Source organism: Nicotiana attenuata, unplaced genomic scaffold (assembly GCF_001879085.1).
Source record: "Nicotiana attenuata strain UT unplaced genomic scaffold, NIATTr2, whole genome shotgun sequence".
Classification (NCBI taxonomy): Eukaryota; Viridiplantae; Streptophyta; class Magnoliopsida; order Solanales; family Solanaceae; genus Nicotiana; species Nicotiana attenuata.
The window spans coordinates 39517-62730 of NW_017672330.1; positions in this window are offsets into that span (position 1 = coordinate 39517).

Consider the following 23214-nt stretch of genomic DNA (forward strand, 5'->3'; position numbering starts at 1 on the left):
CAGGTTCCAGGCATTCGAGAATGCTAGATTAGACAAAGAACGGATGAAACTAATGCATGATTAGCACATCGTGGACCGAAACTTCAAATCCGGAGAGCTAGTGTTGTTATACAACTCAAGATTGAGATTATTTCCGGGTAAGTTGAAATCCCGATGGTCAGGACCCTTCAGAGTGGTGCAAATGTTTTCAAGTGGAGCTGTTGAGATTGAATCAGAAGATGGGACGAATAAGTTCACAGTGAATGGGCAAAGATTGAAACATTACCTTGGAATGGCAGAAGAGAAAGGGGATAGAGAAATAATAACGTTGGAAGAGCCCCAGTATGCGAATGAGGAGTGATGATCCGAGCCTGCGTCGTGCCGCGACGTTAAATCAGGCGATGCGTGGGAGGCAACCCATGAATGTTGTTGTTTTTTTGTTTTCCTATGTAACCTTATAAAAAAAAGAAAAAAAAAGAAAAAAAGAAAAAAAAAATCCTCACACCGCGACCGCGGTAGAGGACGAGTAGTCTGCCTCGAATTTACTCGACCACCGCGGTCCTACCGCGGTGAGGCGAGAACATTCTGCCTCGATTTATTTAACCCACCGCGACAGCGGTCGACTGCGGTGCTTCGCTGATGTCCGTCGCCAGGTAAGTAAATTTTTTTTTTATTTTCTCTTCTTTTCTAATTTCTTCCCACTCTTTTTATTTCATAAAACAACCGCCCACCCCCCCTCAATTTCCCAATTCCCTTCTCTCTCTAAACCCTAACCAACGTTCCCTCCCTCTCTTCTCCTTCTTCTTCTTCACTTCTCCCACAACCCAACCCATCTCCCCCAACCTCCATTCCTCTCACTCTCTACTCATCCCAGGTATGGCATGCTTCTCTATCTCTTCTATTGTAGTTTTGTTTGAGTTTTTCTAGTTCCATGTGGTCATTGTGTAGTATTTGTCACACCTCCTTTTTACCTTACTACACCCCGTGAAGGGTATAATAAAGGGAGTTTTTTCCAATTAAAGGACAATCGAAACGGGATTCGTTTTATTTAAGATTCAGAGTCGCCACTTGGGAGATTTATGGTGTCCCAAGTCACCGGTTTGAATCCCGAATCGAGGAAAGGGTTTGACTCTATTTAATAGTCGTGAACCAGAAATCCGGGTAAGGAATTCTGTTAACCCAGGAGAAGGGGTTAGGCACTCCCGAGTTTCGTGGTTCTAGCACGATCGCTCAACTGCTATATTTGGCTAAAAATCTGTTTTTAATACATGTCATCCTATAGTGCAGTTTTAAAATTATTTACCGCTTTTAATTGAAAGTTTTTTAAGAAGTTGAACGTCGTTTAAAATATGTTTCCGGATCACGTCACATGAAATGCACCCGGATCCTCGACACATTTTATTCAACGTTTTGGGATTTGGATTTGGGTCGCATGAAATGCACACCCGTATTTAGGAGGGTAAAATTATTAAAAAAAACGTGCCTAAAGCGACTAACATGTTATTATCTTTGCGGGAGGCCGTGAAATTCGGTAAACGGCGCGTCCCGAATTCTAAGTATTTTAATATAAGCGTTTAAAGAGGGCCACGCGATTTATGGGTTTCATTTGGCGTAGCGCACCTCGTTTTATATTTAAAGGCCATCTAGAGTAAACTATTATTTTCTATTGAATTTGTCTCTAATAGGACCTAATTAATTAGTTAAGGAATCCGGGCCTTCAAACTCAAGTCCACATCTAAACAAGAGGAAAATCCCCTTAGTTCAAATGTGCTACCTAGCTCGAGAGGCCCAAATCGATTTTATGTCAAGCTATGAATTAAGCTCTTAAACCAATTCCAAAATAATGAATTTTAATAGAGTCTGGATGAGGGTCCATCAGATCGTGGGCCTGTTCAGGGGCCCAAATTGAGACTGAACTGGACTCGAGGAGTCTGTGTTCAGCTATGAAGCGGATTGCAATTATCTGGGCTTTACGTTTGAGCCCAGTGTGACCAAGGGAGCAGAGTCCAGTTATGACTTTTTCAAATCCCATGGTTCAAATTATCCCAGCAAGCAAATTCAATTCAATAGGCATTGTAAATTTCAGATTCGATTCCAGTTGGACACACAGCTTAACACTTGAATTTTTTAGTTTCTTTTCCTGACTTCTATACTATAGTCATAGGTGATTATTTTTTAGAACTGAAACAGATCAAGTTGCCAATTCAATACATACATCAATTAAATGGAGTAAGACTCACTGAAAAATGTAAAAACCATTAACAATCTGATTTTAAACCTTATAAGCTGACTTTGAGTCTCATTTTTTACACTTATACCTGGAATGTATATGTCTAAGAAAACGTATTCATTTGCTTTTTACCTAGGAATTTAAACAGAATATTAATCCAACACCTATACTAATATGATTTCAAACTTGAACACCGAATTAATTATGTGCAAAACTTCATCAAACGTAATTCCAGCATATGCCACAAAGGCTAAACACATACAAAATCCAAAGTATTCCTGTCCAAACAGTCCAAAGCAGTCCAGTTTTTAATTGCAAACGAGAACCTAACAAAATCCAAAGTATTCCTGTCCAAACAGTAATCCAGTTTTTAATTACAAACGAGAACCTATTGAAGTCATGGTACTATATAGAATACAAATAGGAAAATCAAACAGAGAATCCATTTATACTTCATTTCATGTCCTCAAACTTGGAAGTTTACAGGATGTGTACCTGGAATTAATACAAAATGAAGAAGAAAATGAGATCAGCGGTAGCAGTGATCAGTCAGCAGCTTATGATTTGTTGCAGATCCAGAAATAGAGTCAACAAAACCCAGGAGGTATTTTAACACCAAAGCAACCAGTAAACTAACCAAAGCAACTTGAATAAACCCGAAAGAACTCGAAATTGGACCCAGGAGCACTAGAGACTCGGCTTAACAGTTAAACTTGAAATCGATCTAATATAACAGTATTTTTTGGAGCTTTTCTATTACTTTTGCTTTTTGTTTTTGGTTTTTTCTGAAGAAACTAAAATCTAAGAGGAAATTTCGAATTGTAGGAGCTCAGATTTGAGTATTTGAATTTGAAATTCAAATTTCAGATCCTAAGACTTGCAGAAAACTTTTTTTTGGGGGGAATTTTAGATGCTGAAACCTTTTGGAGAATTTTCAGGTGTTCAAAACTTGCAAAAGAAGGTGAGGGGGGTGCCATTTATAGGCAGAAAATCAAGGGGAAGCTTCTAGATTTCATTACCCATTTTCCCCTCTTTTTATTTTCAGCTTTTATTCAATAGCCCTTAATGTTTTGACTTGTTTCTCAAGTTATTGCCCTAAACTTCTGAAATTATAACTAAGGCCCTGTTCTAGAAGAGTCTAGGGTGTTCTAGCTTAACCTACAGCATTTCTGCCCAATTCTAAACACCCAAACTACCCCTGAACTCAATTTGAAATTACTAGTCTTATCTCAATTAACCCCATCCCTCTTACCTTGGTCAAATAACCATGGTTAAGTACTCAACAGGGACTAAAGGTTCAGCTAAATCTAAACAAATCCTAAAATTGAACTAACCATTCGTACCAACTAATCAGAACATGGAAATTAAATCCAACTAAGTTCAAAAATAAAATAACAAAATGAAGTTACTTATATCTAAGAATATGAACGAAACCAGTCAAGCTGTGACAAAAGCAATTACCAACCATGGGATTCAAATCAACACAGAACCCTAAAACAAACTAACTCGAGATTGAGAACAGTAATCACTGCCAAACAAATAATACCAATGAAACATGAATTAATTAGAAGACCTTTTCTTTGAAAATCAGTGAATTTCAAATAATAAGGAAAGAGGAGAAACTCACCTAGGTTTGAACCAAGAATGGATTTCGACTCGAAACCTCAAAAGGATGCGCAGAGATCAAGGAATTTGAATTCTAAGGTTCTGCCGCTTCTTCGATTTGAAATTGGAGAAGATTTGGGATGATGTGAAGGCTACTGATGATGGATTCGGAACGAGAGAAGTGAGGAGGGGCCCTGATGTTAATCCGGTAAGGTTTGGGGGTGGAGCCGCCGTGGGCGGCGGAGACGGCGTTTAGGGTTTTGGACATTCGAGGAGTTCGGGTAATTTTTGAGGGAAACTGGACATGAATATGAAAAGGGGAAGAGGAGAGGAGCATGGGATGTAAATTTGGGGTTATTTGGAGACCGACCGCCGCCGTGAGGTGATTTCCGGCGGCGGTCTAGGGCGGAGGGAGGCGGCGTTACGAGTCTCTGATGAGAGATGAGAGAGATGAGAGGGTAAGGGGGGTCTGAGGGGGTAGGGTAGCGTTAGGACATATTTATACCATGGGGAAATCAGTTCCTGACCGTTCGATCAAAAGAACCTAGACGGCTCAGATTTGTTCTACAGAAACGACGTCGTTTTGGTCATTTGCTGGACCGGACTAGGTAATACAATTGGGCTGGGCATTTTGGTCCGGTTTCAGGGCGAGATTGGGCTTGATTTTGGGTAGTCTGATGCCTTTTCTTGCATTTTCAATTCAATTAATGAAAATTCTTTTGTTGGTTTTCCTTTCCTTCTTTTCCCCTCTTTTTTTTATATATATTTTTCTGATTAAATGCAAGATTAAACGTAAAAGACCCAAATTAACTCTAAAATTATACTAATTGATTTCCAAATAAACTAATTCCTAATTTAAAAGCAAACTAAGACAAATTAAAAGCAGAAATGCAAAAGAACCATTTTTTGTTATTTTCTTTATTTTTAAAGTAAGTTAATTACTAATTAAACCTAAAATGTGAAATTAAACCCTAAATGCAAATGCCAAGTATTTTTCATTAATTAAAATGCACAAACAAAATGCAAACAATTAACATAAAATGTCACAAAATCCACAAAATTGCAAATAATGAAAAGAAATTATTTTGTTTGAAATTATGGGAGTAATTCATATAGGGCAAAAATCACGTGCTTACAGCTGCCCCTCTTTGCTCGGAAATACGAAGAGTTTTCGTGCAAAGATAATTGAGCAAATACGAGCAATTTTTGCCCGTTCTAATACTCCGTGTGAAGCATTTTTGAAAAGTTTGACCGCACCCTGCTTCTGAGGTTGCCTACATATCCTTGGCTAAAAAGGAATCAGGTCAGTGTAGTTCGAGAAGGTTTGGTAGCTGGACTACCATGAAGCTGTGGTTTCACTGTTGTTGCTGCTGCTACTGCTTATTGAACCCCCTTATTACACCGTGTCAAAAATAAAAAGAAGCTAGACTAAGCTATGATCTATGAATTACAAAAGATCCTATCTATATCTTCAAACTTGCTCTTGTGGTTCTTGTTACCTTGTTACTTGTATTCTTCCGGTGGGATTCCTTTGTTGTTGCCTTGAATTGTGATCGGAGATGTTTTGCCATTTCTCCGGGTGATGCTTGATTGCTAAAACTTGAAATAACTGCCTCTGTTCTCCAGGCGGGCTCTTGATTTCTGAAACTTGAAATGTATGCCTCTGTTTTCCAGGCGGGCTCCTGACTGCTGAAACTTGAAATGTATGCCTCTGTTCTCCAGGCGGGCTCCTGACTTCAACAAAATAAACAAGAAACAAAGAAAATTTTCTGCCCTAGTTTGGTGACTGGGCATCATATTACCCAGGCGGGGTCCTGACTGCTGAAAATTGAAATGTATGCCTCTGTTCTCCAGGCGGGCTCCTGACTTCTCTGAAACTTGAAATGTATGCCTCTGTTCTCCAGGCGGGCTCCTGACTTCTGAAACTTGAAATGTATGCCTCTGTTCTCCAGGCGGGCTCCTGAATCAGACTAGGTTTTCTATCTTAGGAGAAAGATTCATCAGATCAAACTAGGTCTTCTATCTTAGGAGAACAATTCATCAGACTAAGATTTTGATCCTAGGAGAAGGTTCATCAGACTAGGTTTTCTATCTCAAGAGAAAGGGCTCCTGACTTCTGAAACTTGAANGTTGCCAATTCAATACATACATCAATTAAATGGAGTAAGACTCAACTGAAAAATGTAAAAACCATTAACAATCTGATTTTAAACCTTATAAGCTGACTTTGAGTCTCATTTTTTACACTTATACCTGGAATGTATATGTCTAAGAAAACATATTCATTTGCTTTTTACCTAGGAATTTAAACAGAATATTAATCCAACACCTATACTAATATGATTTCAAACTTGAACACCGAATTAATTATGTGCAAAACTTCATCAAACGTAATTCCAGCATATGCCACAAAGGCTAAACACATACAAAATCCAAAGTATTCCTGTCCAAACAGTCCAAAGCAGTCCAGTTTTTAATTGCAAACGAGAACCTAACAAAATCCAAAGTATTCCTGTCCAAACAGTAATCCAGTTTTTAATTACAAACGAGAACCTATTGAAGTCATGGTACTATATAGAATACAAATAGGAAAATCAAACAGAGAATCCATTTATACTTCATTTCATGTCCTCAAACTTGGAAGTTTACAGGATGTGTACCTGGAATTAATACAAAATGAAGAAGAAAATGAGATCAGCGGTAGCAGTGATCAGTCAGCAGCTTATGATTTGTTGCAGATCCAGAAATAGAGTCAACAAAACCCAGGAGGTATTTTAACACCAAAGCAACCAGTAAACTAACCAAAGCAACTTGAATAAACCCGAAAGAACTCGAAATTGGACCCAGGAGCACTAGAGACTCGGCTTAACAGCTAAACTTGAAATCAATCTAATATAACAGTATTTTTCGGAGCTTTTCTATTGCTTTTGCTTTTTGTTTTTGGTTTTTTCTGAAGAAACTAAAATCTAAGAGGAAATTTCGAATTGTAGGAGCTCAGATTTGAGTATTTGAATTTGAAATTCAAATTTCGGATCCTAAGATTTGTAGAAATCTTTTTTTTTTTGGGGAAATTTTAGATGCTGAAACCTTTTGGAGAATTTTCAGGTGTTCAAAACTTGCAAAAGAAGGTGAGGGGGGTGCCATTTATAGGCAGAAAATCAAGGGGAAGCTTCTAGATTTCATTACCCATTTTCTCCCTCTTTTTATTTTCAGCTTTTATTCAATAGCCCTTAATATTTTGACTTGTTTCTCAAGTTATTGCCCTAAACTTCTGAAATTATAACTAAGGCCCTGTTCTAGAAGAGTCTAGGGTGTTCTAGCTTAACCTACAGCATTTCTGCCCAATTCTAAACACCCAAACTACCCCTGAACTCAATTTGAAATTACTAGTCTTATCTTAATTAACCCCATCCCTCTTACCTTGGTCAAATAACCATGGTTAAGTACTCAACAGGGACTAAAGGTTCAGCTAAATCTAAACAAATCCTAAAATTGAACTAACCATTCATACCAACTAATCAGAACATGGAAATTAAATCCAACTAAGTTCAAAAATCAAATAACAAAATGAAGCTACTTATATCTAAGAATATGGACGAAACCAGTCAAGCTGTGACGAAAGCAATTACCAACCATGGGATTCAAATCAACACAGAACCCTAAAACAAACTAACTCAAGATTGAGAACAATAATCACTGCCAAACAAATAATACCAATGAAACATGAATTAATCAGAAGACCTTTTCTTTAAAAATCAGTGAATTTCAAATAACAACGAAAGAGGAGAAACTCACCTAGGTTTGAACCAAGAATGGATTTCGACTCGAAACCTCAAAAGGATGTGCAGAGATCAAGGAATTTGAATTCTAGGGTTCTGCCGCTTCTTCGATTTGAAATTGGAGAAGATTTGGGATGATGTGAAGGCTACTGATGATGGATTCGGAACGAGAGAAGTGAGGAGGGGCCCTGATGTTAATCCGGTAAGGTTTGGGGGTGGCCGCCGTGGGCAGCGGAGACGGCGTTTAGGGTTTTGGACATTCGAGGAGTTCGGGTAATTTTTGAGGGAAACTGGACATGAATATGAAAAGGGGAGGAGGAGAGGAGCATGAGGTGTAAATTTGGAGTTATTTGGAGACCGGCCGCCGCCGTGAGGCAATTTCCGGTGGCGGTCTAGGGCGGAGGGAGGCGGCGTTACGAGTCTCTAATGAGAGATGAGAGAGATGAGAGGGTAAGGGGGGTCTGAGGGGGTAGGGTAGCGTTATGGCATATTTATACCATGGGGAAATCAGTTCCTGACCGTTCGATCAAAAGAACCTAGACGACTCAGATTTGTTCTACAGAAACGACGTCGTTTTGGTCATTTGCTGGACCGGACTGGGTAATACAATTGGGCTGGGCATTTTGGTCCGGTTTCAGGGCGAGATTGGGCTTGATTTTGGGTAGTCTGATGCCTTTTCTTGCATTTTCAATTCAATTAACGAAAATTCTTTTGTTGGTTTTCCTTTCCTTCTTTTCCCCTCTTTTTTTTATATATATTTTTCTGATTAAATGCAAGATTAAACGTAAAAGATCCAAATTAACTCTAAAATTATACTAATTGATTTTCAAATAAACTAATTCCTAATTTAAAAGCAAACTAAGACAAATTAAAAGCAGAAATGCAAAAGAACCATTTTTGTTATTTTTTTTATTTTTAAAGTAACTTAATTACTAATTAAACCTAAAATATGAAATTAAACCCTAAATGAAAATGCCAAGTATTTTTGTATTTTTTATTAATTAAAATGCACAAACAAAATACAAACAATTAACATAAAATGTCACAAAATCCACAAAATTGCAAATAATGAAAAGAAATTATTTTGTTTGAAATTATGGGAGTAATTCATATAGGGCAAAAATCACGTGCTCACAGTATTTCTAGTAGATTTTGTTTCTTTTTCTTTTGATTTTCGTTTTTGTTCGTGCTTGTTCATGGGTGATGTGCACAATGTTGTAGATAGATGTGTGCACAATGTTGTATAGAAGTGTATGCTTGTGGGTGTTAGACTAATTGTTGTGGGGTGAAATGGTGTAGTACAAATTGTGATTTGGGGGAAGAATTGATGTATCCATGTGGGCTAAATGTGTTAGGGTAGTGTCTTGCTCACAAGGTATTTGTGGAATTGCCCCAATGGAGTTCTAAGGGCTAATGTGACCATGGTTGTGGTGAAGTCTGAGTAACCACCCATGGTTCACACAACTCATACCCTCACTGATAGGAGATTCTCTGTTTGACAGGTAAAATGCATCCATCTAGGAAGAGACACAACATAGGGCCATCCGCTAGTGGACCGGGCAGTTCCTCGAGAGCTCGGGGTCAAGCTAGTGCGGCACAGTTTGACCGCACTAGGTTTGTCTCCAAATCGGTGGAGGACAGGTACAATGCAAAGGCGTCAAAGAAATTATTACCGGAGGTGCATATTGACCGGGAAGCTTTGCAAGGGGAATGCCCGAATATCTTTGCTGAGTTGAGGAGGTGTCGGCTGAACATCTTCTTTGAGGAACCGGAGGAGGCGAACGTACAGGTAGTGAGGGAATTTTATGCTAACTGCTCGGAATATGAGAATGGGGTTTTCACAGTATGCAATACCCGGGTAAATGCGTCCCTCGAGGCCATCCGTAGGGTGTACCGGCTGCCAGTTTTCATGGGGGAATCCGATAATTATCGTGCTTATCTCCAACCGAGTGTCTATTGGGCAAGGATTTTTGAGACAATATGTGTGCCAGACAGAGAGTACATATGGATAAAGCACCGGATCACACTTAACTCCCAGTCTCTCAATTGGGAGGCTAAGTGTTGGCTCACAATTATCAACAGTCGGCTGCTGCCCTCCAACAACACTACTGATGTCAATCAACCACGAGCAGCAGCTATCTACTGTTTCATGACCCACCAGGATTTTGATGTTGCCCAGCTCATTCATGATGAGATGTTCATCCGCTCACCTGAGATACTCAAAGGTTTTTACTTCCCTTCTCTGCTCACCAAGTTGTGTCGTGCTGCTAGAATCCTTGAAAGCCCCGTTCCGGGCGAGCAAAATCACAATTGGGAGAGAGCCGGTGGTGATGATTGAGGATGATGATGAAGCTGACGAGGCGGCTGAGATTGCTGTTGTCCCACCACCTCCAAGAACTGATGAGGCGGGCCCATCACAGCCCCGCCGATGTACCCGACTGACAGCCCTGGAGCAGGAAATGGTTGGTACTCTGGCCACTCAACAGGCCAAGTCGGAGAAAAAGATTATGGGATGGCTTCGAGCGCTAGGACGAGCATGTCACCTCGATCCTGGCACCGTCTCTGATCAGGATTGAGCTTCAGGGAAGTCCCCTTCCTTACTCTGCTTTCTATTTGTTGACATGGGGGCATGCCAAATTTTTAAGTGTGGGGTGGGGGATGGCTGTTGTTGTAAAAAGATTGTATAACTGTGTATGATGTTGCTTTTTTTATTTTTTTGATTGTGTGGTATTTTAGGGTCCTGTTAGTTAACTTCGACTTGGCCCGAAGACGGACACCTTTCGACATGTCTCTTGAGGGACATTAGTCGAACAAAAAATTAAAATAAAAAAAGGGAATATAAGGACTCTTCCTAATGACGGACCCTTTAGACAATTTCTTGAGGGAAGTAAGTCTAAAGAAAAGACCAAAAAGATTTTTTTATTTTAGGTAGTGTAGTAACTCCCCCTTGGTTTTTCTTTGGGCCACGGTTCTTTTCCCAGAGTTTAGCTTGAACCGGGTGTAGGTAGTTTTTGTTTATTTTGTTTTCTAGTTTTTAGTTAGTAGTGATGGGCTACGAGCTGAAATAGAAAGAGAAACCCTTAGCGTTAATACACCTGAACACAGTCGACACTAGAGTGTAATGCCTAGTCTCAGTGGTTGACTCTTGCTAAAGTGCCTTAAATTTGTATGTTTGTAACTGACTTGAACACTCAAAAGAGAGTATCTTGATAAACCAATCTGGAGTGAGTCATGTGCCATGTGTGTGTGAGCTGTACTGTATTCTATGCTTTACATTTGATGCCTAGAACTTGCCCTGTGTGTTTGCAAAGCAAAATAGTAGCTTCATTCAGTCTTAGAAGTGATATAGGCATTTCTTTGTTAAGCCAGATATATAAAGTATACCCACCTAAATGTAATACATCGCAGTTAACCCCGTTGAGCTTATAAGCATGTTTCTTTGGCAACCACATTGCGAACCTTACCCAATTGTTTGAATAGCCATCTGTTTGAACCCCTTTTACCTCCCATGAGAACTTGAATGGCCTTGACATATGCAAAAGTTAAAGTGTGGGGTGGTGGTTTGGTTTTTGAGTGGAACCAATGAAATAGAGGAAATGTGCAGTTTTTGGAAGAGTAAAAGAAGAACACCACGAAAAAAACAAAAAAAAAAAGAATAAATATAGTAGTTGATAAGTGGTAGCTTGATACAAATACACCTAAAGGAATGGGATGTTATAAATAAAATGTGGTGGAACGTCTGGTTGACATAAGCATGATTTTGAAGGTTAATGTGATTGTATTAAAAGTGCTTAGGGAGGTTAGTCACTATATCCAAATATATCCTACCCATCCCTTAGCCTACATTACAACCAAGTGAAGTCCTAATTGATCTTAGACTAAATAGGCTCGATTAGTAGAGTAGTACACTACGGGCAAGCCTATGGTGCATCTTTGTGGCATGTGAATGTTCTTTTTGAGAGTGAGCGAATTTTGTCCATTTGAGTTCCTAATTGTTCTTGCTAATATTAACTGTAGAACTAATCTCTTGTGTGATGTGAGGGCATGTGATTCACGAAGGAGAGGCAAATCTTGACTTATGTATAGAGTGGTTTGAGTAAGTACGAATATTGCACGGCACGTGAGATTCGACTTTTGAAGCAAAGGTTGTTCACTACTAGGTGCAACTTTGGTGAATTGTTCTTGGTGTGATACGTTAAAGGAAAAGCTTAGGGACGAAATTCGGATAGAGTGTGGCGGATTGCTCGAGGGCTAGCAATGATTTAAGTGTGGGGTGTTGATAATAGGCTACATAGATGATATTTATACCCTAATTATATCATGCTTTATTGTTGTTTTATAGGCTAAATGATAACAAAATGCTCTAATTGGTGTTCTTTTGCTTTGCAGGAACTAATCCAAGTTAGGAAGAACTATGGAGTGTTTTGGAGTCAATAATGTGAAGAAAACGTCCAATCAAGAAGCACCCGAGCGGAAAAAAGCAAAAAGTGGACTGGGTTGGAATCCACCGCGACCGCGATGGACCGCGGTTGGACCGTGGCAGGCCAAAGACGCGAGGCAGAATGTTTGTCTCTCACTGCGGTTGCGCCGCGGTCTGCCGCGCCGCGGTGAACTGTGCAGTTGCCCAGAACTTTTGGGACCAAAGTGTAACTCGGGGAAAACTTATTCCAAACCCTTATAAACTCAAGAAGCTCGCCCAAGAAAGTATCAAGCTTATTTTTAGACTACTTTGGAGGCAAGAACAAGTGTGAGAAGAACGACCAAACATTAGAGTTTTTCTATCTTCTCTTTATTATTGCAATTACACATTATGAATAATTTAGTAGTTTTATCTTGCTTTGTTATGAGTAGCTAAACATTTGATCTAGGGTTGATGGAACCAATTGTTGGATGAAGTTTTGACTCAACTTTGTTATAATTGAGCCGGATTTATTATATGATTGTTCAACTACGTTTTGTATGGTGATTAATTGAATGAGCCCTTGATTAATCGTGTCTAATTGCCTTGTGTTGCTTGAGAAAGAAAACTAGGCTAGACTGCTGTTGAACAACACCACTTTTGGGTAATTGAAGAGATTCATTACTTGAACTTAAAAATGGGGTTAGAGATAACAAAACTTTGGTGGGATAAGTCAGAGTTGCACAAATTGTCAGCTAGAGTAGTTCGAGAGAATGCTCTAGTAAATTATCGTAGTTGATCGAGAGATAATTACGATAACTCATAGCTCATAATCCTCATAGAGTATTACGGCGAGATTATAGCAAAAGAGTTAAGACTTAAACTAGCAATTGGGAAATCAATGCCCTAGACCTTTTTACCATTGAATTATCTTTGATTTAGCATATTGTTAATTTTAATATCATTTGAAGTAGTTAGACAAAAACACAATCTTTATTGATAAAAATCTTGCATCTAGAAATTGTTTGAGTTGATAATAGCATTGCCAAGAGTTGTAATAGATAGGTTAGTTCCCCGAGAGTTCGACTCCGGACTTAAAACCGGATTATATTTGCAATGACCGCTTTGTCTTTTAGAAGACATAGTTGGGCGTGATCACATATCTAGAATACGTGGTACCTAGACGATTATTTTGAGACGAAAATAATATAATAGAAGGAGATACATAATAGAACACTAAACTTTCAAAATTATCTTGGTTGTTTTCATGCTTAGCTAGGCTATCCGTAACTTTTTTGATTAAATAGACTCAATATTTGTCATGTTCAAGAACTTATATATTAGATTTTTTATTTTCCAGGGCTTATATTTTTATAAGTTTATACGCATAGATAGATCACGCGCATCGTGCGTATTCTAAAACTAGTAAAACTTAACAATACAAACAATGCCAACAATTTTATTTATCTGAAATCGACGGGAATTTTATTTGGCTTTGGATACATAGAATTTCTTTTAAAAACTATCGATTTGGTTATCTATTATATGTCAATTTTAAAAATAAATATTTTGAAAGTAGAAAAATAACTACTAATGTTTTAGAATAAATCAAACAAAAACTAAAAAAATTTAAGGTACCTAACAACCTAAAATTTATGGAGTAATTTACGTGAAGTTAATTGCCCACAAAGTTGAAGTTGGTTGACATATCTTACATTTAAAAAGCTAAATTATTCCTTCAACAAGTAAATCTATGTTAAAATTTTAATATTAATATCTCATTTTTTTTCTAATATAAGTTAAATTAATTAAATTCTACCATAATTTAAATGGAATTTAATTTAAGGATCATACATTTACTAAAAAAAATTGATAGACAATTATTGTAACAACCCTGTTACACCCCATATTTTCGTACGTGAAAGTACGCCATAAGTAAATTGAACAAGTATATTGTTGCATATGTAGCTCGGTGTCTGAATTGTCAGCAGGTAAAGTACGAGCATCAGAGACCTGGTGGTTTGCTTCAGAAGATTGAGATTCCTGATTGGAAGTGGGAGCGTGTCACTATGGACTTCGTTGTTGGACTCCCACGGACTTAGAGGAAGTTCGATACAGTATAGGTCATTGTTGATAGGCTGACTAAGTCAACGCATTTCATTCCTATGGCAATTTCCTATTCTTCAGAGAGGTTAGCTGAGATCTATATCCGAGAGATCGTTCGTCTCCATGGTGTGCTCGTGTCTATCATTTTTGATTGGGGTACGCAGTTTACCTCGCATTTCTGGAGGCTAGTTCAGCGTGAGTCGGGTACACGGGTCGAGTTGAGCACAACATTTCATCCTCATATGGACGGACAGTCCGAGTGTACCATTTAGATTATGGAGGATATGCTCCGCGCCTGTGTTATTGACTTTAGATTCTTGGGATCAGTTCTTGCCATTAGCGGAGTTTGCTTACAACAACAGCTATCAGTCGAGCATCTAAATGGCTCCCTATGAGGCATTATATGGTAGGCGGTGCCGGTCGCCAGTTGGGTGGTTTGAGCCGGGGGAGGCTCGGTTGTTGGGTATAGATTTGGTACAGGATGCCTTGGACAAAGTTAAGATCATTTAGGATAGGTTTCGTACAGCTCAGTCCATGCAAAAGAGTTACGTCGACTGTAAGATTCGTGATGTGGCATTCATGGTCGGAGAGCGAGTGTTGCTTCGGGTGTCGCCCATGAAAGGCGTGATGAGATTTGGAAAGAGGGGCAAGCTAAGCCCTACAGAGTGGGAGAGGTGGCTTACAGACTTGCGTTGCCACCGAGTTTATCAGCAGTGCATCAGTGTTTCATGTGTCCGTGCTTCGGAAGTATCACGGCGATCCATTCCACGTGTTAGACTTCAGCACTATCTAGTTGGACAAGGACTTGACCTATGAGGAGGAGCCGGTAGCTATTCTAGACCGGCAGATTCGCCAGTTGAGATCGAAGAATTTTCCTTCAGTTCGTGTGTAGTGGAGAGGTCAGCCTGTTGAGGCAGCGACCTGGGAGTCCGAGTTCGATATGCGGAGCCGATATCCCCACCTTTTCACCGACTCAAGTACTTTTCTATGTCCGTTCGAGGACGAACGGTTGTTTTAGAGGTGGAGAATGTGATGACCCAAAGGGTCATCTTTTGTTTTAGAACCCGAATCCGGGTTCCAAGTCCTTGAAAACCTCATTTTCTTTCTCTTCGATTTGCGTGCGCAGTCCGGGCGCGTATCCGGAAAGTTTTTATGTAAAATTTAAGAAAAATATTGAATTTGGCCTTTAAAATTGGTTAATGTTGACTTCGATCAATATTTTTGGTAAACGGACCCGAACCCATGATTTGACGGTCCCGTAGGGTTCGTTAGTAAAATATGGGACATGGGCGTATGCCCGGAATCAAATTCTGAGGTCCCTAGCCCGAGAAAAGAATTTTTAAAGAAAATTGTTTGCTGGAAAATATAAGAACTTTTGAAAATGAAATGGTGTATGATCGTGATGGTTTCAGGCTCGTATTTTGGTTCCGGAGCCCGGTACAGCTTTAATATAATATCTAAGTCATATCTGTGAAATTTGGTGAAAAACGGAAGAGATTTGATATAAATCGGACCTTGGGTTGAAAAGTTAGAAATTTGAACTATCTTGTGAAATTCATGAGTTTTGGTGTTAAATTCGTTGTTTAATATGTTTTTTGGCGATTTGAATCCACGAACAAGTTCGTATGATATTTTTAGACTTGTGTGCATGTTTGGTTTGGAGCTCCGAGGGCTCGGGTGAGTTTTGGATAGGCCACGGGGTGTTTTGGACTTAGGAAAAATTGTTGCAGGTTTCAGTTCTGGTGTTGGCCTCTGATCTCGCAATTGCGAGACCAGAGTTCACAATTGCGAGGCCTGTCAGTGTGGCAATTACGAGTAACCCATCGCAATTGCGAAGAATAGCTGGGCCAACAGTCTTCGCATTTGCGAAGAAACCTTCGCAATTGCGAAGTAAAAGCTGGGAGGGGACTGGTCGCAAATGCGACATATTTGTTGCAAATGCGAAGGCAGTAGAAATTCAAAGGGTTCGCAATTGCGGACCCTGATCGCAATTGCGATAACTGCAGCCTGTTAAGTGAGTTTCAGATGGGATTTCAACTTCATTCTTCAAAATTTCGAACCCTAAGCATCCCTAGGCGATTTTTCAAAGACTCAAACTTCTCCAAATCATAGGTAAGTGATTTCTAACTCATCTTCTTCAATCTAATTCATCTTTTTACATGATTTCACTTCAAAATCTAGGGTTTTTCATGGGAAATTGGATGTTCTTGGGTAGAAATTAGGATTTTCGAATTTTGGGGATTTGGACCTCAAATTGGGGTCGGATTTCTAAACCAATTGCATATTTGAGTTTGTGGGTGAATGTGTAATCGGGTTTTGATTCGAACTTCGAGTTTGGACCAAGCGGGCCCGGGGTCGTTTTTTGACTTTTTAGGAAAAACATTGGAAAATCTATATTCATGCATTAGAATTGGTTTATTTAGTATTTATTGATGTTATTAAGTACATTATGACTAGATACAAGCGGATTGGAAGTGGAACCGAGAGGTAAAGCGGTAATTGAGGCTTGTTTTGCCCGTGGAATTGAGGTAAGTGTTTGGTCTAACCTTGACTTGAGGGACTAGGGATCCCCGTCTTGTTTGCTATGTGAAATATCATGTGTGTGACGTATAGGTGTGGTGACGAGTACCTATGCGTCACCAAATTACTTGTTTAACCCCTTTCCTTTCCCCGTTTCCCTATATCTTGCTTTCCCGCCTTAATTGCTACTTGCTCATAAATGTTTTCATGTCTAATTGCTTCATGTTAGCTGATGTTCTCTCTATTGAACTATTTAATTGCTTCATGTTAACTGTTGTTCTCTTTATTGAATTATTTCATTGTTTCATGTTAACTGTCGATGTTCTCGTTGAAGTATTATTGGTTTTGTAGCTTTATTTTATTACTATGTTGGCTTATATTGATCTATTGTTGCCTTATGGTGCACCTTGATTGGTCTTGCTGAGTAATTTTCATTGGTGAAGTTTCATAATCGTAGTGATATTCCATTGTGTGGATTGAGGTATAAGTAATGTGGGGGATTTGAGTTAGCTTGTGAAACTCTTGTCTTTTGTTCTTTTGTGCTTGGTGCTGATATATATATATTGGGATCGGGTTGCACGCCGTAACAGAGGAATAAGGGATGAAATGTGATTGTCTGGTGGATCGGGTTGCACGCCGCAACAAGGAGTAATAAGGGTGGACAGGTAGGATCGGGTTGCACGCTGCAACAGGAGGAATAATGGTGATATGTGTTGAGGAGTAATAAGGGTGGATAGGTGAGATCGGTTTGCACGCCGCAACAAGGAGGAATAAGGGTGAATATAGATACTGTTGTTGTTTATATGTTGGGATCGAGATGCGCGCCGCATCAGTTGTTATTATGTTTCCATTTCTGTTGAGGCTCATTACTGTGATGTTGAAACACCCTTAAGGATTGGTTGTAGCTGAATATTAGTAAAACATTTGGGTTCCGAGTTTATTTAATGCCAGTTATTGCTTTATTACATTCTGTATTTCCTTTCTATTTAGTATAAACTGTTAATTGCATGTTGTATATGTTGTACGCCCCGTCGTAGCCTCGTCACTACTTCGTCGAGGTTAGGCTCGGCACTTACTAGTACATGGGGTCGATTATAGTATCTACACTCTGTACTTTTTGTGCTTTACTTGCTTTCAATTAATAATGACTGTTCCGGAACTTGTATAGCCAGAACAGTCCCCAGTGTAACAACTCTAGAACTTGTCTTTCTTAACTTCTACTAAATATCCGTATTAGCAAAAAAAAAAAAAAAGATCTCCTGAAAAGCGATAGGATTTGGTTACCACCGAACAATTTATTACTATTGAAAGAGAATATCTATGCCTGATGTCGTGTAGTTGTAGAGTGTTACGTTTTTGGGTAAGTTTGATAATAAAGATATGTATCATAGAGTAGACAGTATTATCTAAAAATTTAGTAGACAGTGAATCTCTGTTTGTTTATTAGATTCCATTTATTAATTTCTTATTCATAAATATTTTTTCTATGTTATGCCTCGTATTCCACCGCCCCTCACTCCAAAACCAAACTCTTTTGTGATAAAAACTTAATAGTGTTCATACTAAATGAATAGACACATACCATATATGTTTGTACACATACTTCTCATTAAACAATGGTTAACTAATATGTATTTTTTCCTCATTAAATAATTTAACTGTAATAAATTCAAATAGTTTAGTATAGATAATAAATTTTTATCACTCGTTTATAAAGATAAATATAGTGTCTAGATAGACAGCCACACTCACACTCTTCTTGTTTAAGTCTTGACTTTCTCATCGTCACATTCTTTGCGTTTGCTTTCGTCCCTTTTCCCCTTTTCTATAAACCTTATTCTATTTTAGAATTAATTGATTTTTAATACCATTTTCCTATCTTTTTCCTTTTCTAATGTACGTTACGTATTGTGTGAAACTTAGTTAATTTAATTTATCCTCTTCTAGGTAAAGAAACAACTATTTTCATCCTCAATAAATACTTTGTTAAAAATAGAGTTCTATTTATGGTGAATGTCTATATTTAGAGAGATTCTAGGGTTTATTACTTGGTGGTTAAGTCACCATCTCCCTGTAAATAGAGGGTTCTATTCTATTGTAATTCACCCCAAAATCAATAATAATTCTCCCTCCCTGCTTTTCTTTGCAATACTCTTCTTTCTTCTTTTATTATTTTATAACACGTTATCATCACGAAACTCTAACCAATTGAGTAGAAGCTTTGGGATTGAGCATAATGATTGTCAATTGTTCCATGAACTTCCTTCATGATTAAATTCTGGATTTAAGGTAAGTATTTTACTTTATTTTTCTCTTTTAAATTCTTGAAATTCTATAATTTGATTTTAAATACAAGCAAAGACAACAAAGTTTGATTATAACTCTAATGGAGTTTGTAAGAAATTATAACCACCTGAAGTGGTAAAATTCTATGCCTTGCCATGATCAAATTCATGTATGATTGTGGGCAAAGAAGTGGAAACCCGTCCCATTGGATTTGCTTCATTCTCATTCCCTTAAGAGAATGTGATAGCAATATGTGATAAATCTGAAAGAAGACAAAACTATTACCGTGAAGGTATCAATGGATGTGGACGTGGCAATAGACGAAATTATAATCGTCATCATTGTGATAATGAGAATAATAAGGATTCTCAAAATAATATTTCACTCTGTGAAAAATATTTGTCATCGATTTGACATGAGATTTTATAAAGCACATATAGATGATTATGGTCCATTCATGATGTGAATGTGACAACATCTGATTTATGAATACATATTCATTCTTCAAAGAATATGAACGTGCTAGTGGTAGTGAATATACCGCACTCACCTCTAAAAGGAGGTTTGAGATGATATATGAAAATAATGTCATTATATGTATGAAGTCATGGTCATGTACCTATTGTACGCCGAAATATTTTGGCATTGTGATTGTTAAAAGACAACGGTAATGCAAGAAACAGATCTTGCATATAATTTTGACCATAACCATAATGGTATAACTTTCTCTTTAAAAGAGATATTCACCATATGGACGTTGACGAATATGTGGTAGTACCAAATTAATTGAGAGCTCTAGAAGAGCCAATTATACTATTTTGGAGAAACACAATTGATTACCAATAAGGTATTATGTTGTAGTAAGTCTCAAAGAAACTTATTCAGTTTCCAAAGTATACGCGAAAGCGGTTGATTATATTGAGACTATAAATAAAGGAAATATTTAATATCTTCTATTACTACAACTTGTAGCGGGGTAATATGTATGTGAAAAGCTACCCGCTTTATTCTCCAATTTGTACTACATAAACAAAAGAATACCACAATGAAGTGGATATTTATTGATATAAAAATCCATATCATAATAAACTTGGAGTTTATTCATAATTGCACACATCATGGTGTAAACCTGAAGTTTATCAATATTGATAATTTATCCAGTTGGCATAATTGGTTTAGCCATGTTAATTCAAGTATGATGTGCAAAAAATAAAAGAGAATTCACATGGGTAAATATTAAAGAACTAGAAAGTTCTTTACGAATTCTCTTATGTTGGTTGTTCTCATTAATTAATATACCAACTAAAATTGGGATTGAATCCGATGAATGCTGGAAATATCAAAGGTGAATATGGGCCCATTCACCTGCCATGTATACCACATAAGATGCATCTATGAGATGGTTACATGTGCAAATATTATTGACGCACAACCTGGTGTTTGCGAGGTAACTTGCTCAATAATTTAATATAGAGCATAATTTCCAGATTTTTTATTCAAAATAGTTCTTCTTGATAAGTTGGTTTACATCACGGTTGGTTTAGCAAAATAATTTATTGAGTGCCTCCACTTTATAGCTAAACTATTGCTTATGAAAACAAAGTTATCTATATCAGTTTGATATAGGTTATCTACGAAAGTATATTACATTCTCCCCTCACAAGTGGTTTCGGGGTCAGGAACCAAATAATTCTATCTCATTATTATTGATGTGCGGTGTATATTTTGATTAACACCATAACGCACAAAGATGTGTTCTCAAAGTTGAGGAAACAAGTTAGTTTTTCTAACATGAGGGGGAGACATGATAAACAATTGAGAAAAAGTTACGTGGAATGAATTATCATTTGTGCATCTAGATCCTCAAATAAGATAATATGAACTTGAAGTTCATAAAAGGATAATTCATTTGCAATATATTGCAAAGCATGCCAGACGCATTTGCTGACCCAAAGAAAGTAACTATATTCTCATTGCAAATGCTCTTATTAAGTCCTAGAAGGACAACGTCTATGGTACGCTTAAAGCATATAGACAAATCGGTTTCAAATAAACTTCTTAATATAGAAGATGAGCAAATGATCAAAATTGTCATAATAAAGGAAGCAAGTGATCTAGAAGATCATATGACATAACACTTCATAAAATCTCCTGAGAGATTCAGGTATCTGAATATGTGAATGAAGAGATCTCTATGTTATGTCTTTATGAAAAATAAGGAGGTTGGAACCGATATAAAATGTTTGTCGACAACATCTATGATAGCGCTAAAAATATATGAGCATCTTAAGTCTAGAGAAACAATTCAAGTAGAATTTGGTTTCATATGAAAGACATGTAGTTTTGGACATGCAGTTCAAACACTTGAAAGTATAAAGTCAATGATATGTGCAATCGGTTTTCGATATCATATATGTCTAGCATGACATGAAAACTTGATATGCATCTAAAGTCTATTATATGGCTTATATGACAATCCATGAAGGATTTAAATTTCTTAAAGCATATAGAATTCATGGTCATGAAGTACTACATCCTCAATGCAATTTGTGCACAAATGTATCTTGCTATAACTATATGCATGATAATATGATAGCAAGAGTTTTCACCTCTATGTGAAGATATTGAACTGACAATTCCAACAAGATCATATGAAGATAATACATCTATCAGGGATGATGATTTCAAGGTGAAACAAATTCGTTGAAGTTAATATGGCTGATATTGTTCATCAAATCTCTACCAAAGATCTTTTGAAGATGGTGCACAAGATTGGAATGCAAATGCTTAAGGATGTGAATTGATGCTCTCATCAGGGGGAGTTAATACGCGTTGTACTCTTTTTCCCTTACAAGGTTTTGTCCCACTGGGTTTTCCTTGCAAGGTTTTTAACGAGGCAACAAAAAGGCGTATTATTAGATATGTGTACTCTTTTTCCTTCTCTAGAATTTTTTTCCCGTTGGATTTTATTTAGTTAAGGTTTTAACGAGGCACGTTATCTGTTGAATAGACATTCAAGGGGGAGTGTTAAAAATAGAGTTCTATTTATGGTGAATGTCTATATTTAGAGAGATTCTAGGGTTTATTACTTGGTGGTTAAGTCACCATCTCCCTATAAATAGTGGGTTCTATTCTATTGTAATTCACCCCAAAATCAATAATAATTCTCCCTCCTTGCTTTTCTTTGCAATACTCTTCTTTCTTCTTTTATTATTTTATAACATACTTGTAATTTTACCTAGGTCCTCTATTTTAGTGGAATTTTTAACTGAAACTAAGGACCCGTTTGGCCATAGATTTTGCCAAAATATATTTGGGATTTTCTTGGCAGATACATGTTTGGCCATAGATTTTAATCATATTTTGCCAAATTCCCAAAATTCAAATCCCAAAACCAGCTTTAGAGTTGGTTTTGGCCCAAAATATTACTATTATATTTTTTTAAAACTTACCCCAAACTTTTGTATTTTATAAAAGAGCCCACTATTTATTATTTTGTAACAATATTGTTTCGTCTTTTCGGTCATCTGATAGTGTATTATGTACGTAGTTCATTAAAAAGAAAAATTTGTACCAAATTTATTTATGTTCAGGACTTTGGTTTGTGATAATGATAATGAATGTTATTAATGAAGGTACTGTTGGGTATTTGTGATAGTTTTTAGAATTTGTGGGTATAAATCATGTTGTATGTTTTTTCAAGAAAAAAAGTGAAATATGTTTTGAAAACTTGATGTCCAAACACATTTTCATCTTCAAACAAAACTTCACACAAATCAGATTTTTCAAAATAAATTTGGAAATCTATGACCAAAAGCTAGTTAAAATTTCATGCATACTAGTACTAGTAATGAAAAAATGACAAGATATTGCTATACATAAGAGTTTTCCTTTGTTTAGGCAGTTTTGAACGTTAGAACATTATGTTTATTCATTGGAGTAGAGTGACACTGAATCACTGATGCTAAATTATGGAAATTCTTTTTAAAACAGAAAAAAGAAGAAGCTAAAAATCGGTAATACACTGTGTTACAACTCATACTGTCAAAAAGTTTCTAGAAGAGATAATTGTCTCTATTTTTGTTTTGATGGATAAGCGAAGGAAAGGGAAGAAAAAGATTTGGTAAAAATTCGATTATTATGCATGTAGTGTAAGGTAATACTATAATAATACTATAATAGTAAAAAGTAAAAAGTTAATCGTGCTATTTGACTGAAGTAAAAAGTTTCTAGAAGAAAACTCTATTTTTTTTTAAAGATAGAAGAAATTACTCCAGAAGGCACACCCCCCCCCCCCCCCCCCCACAAAA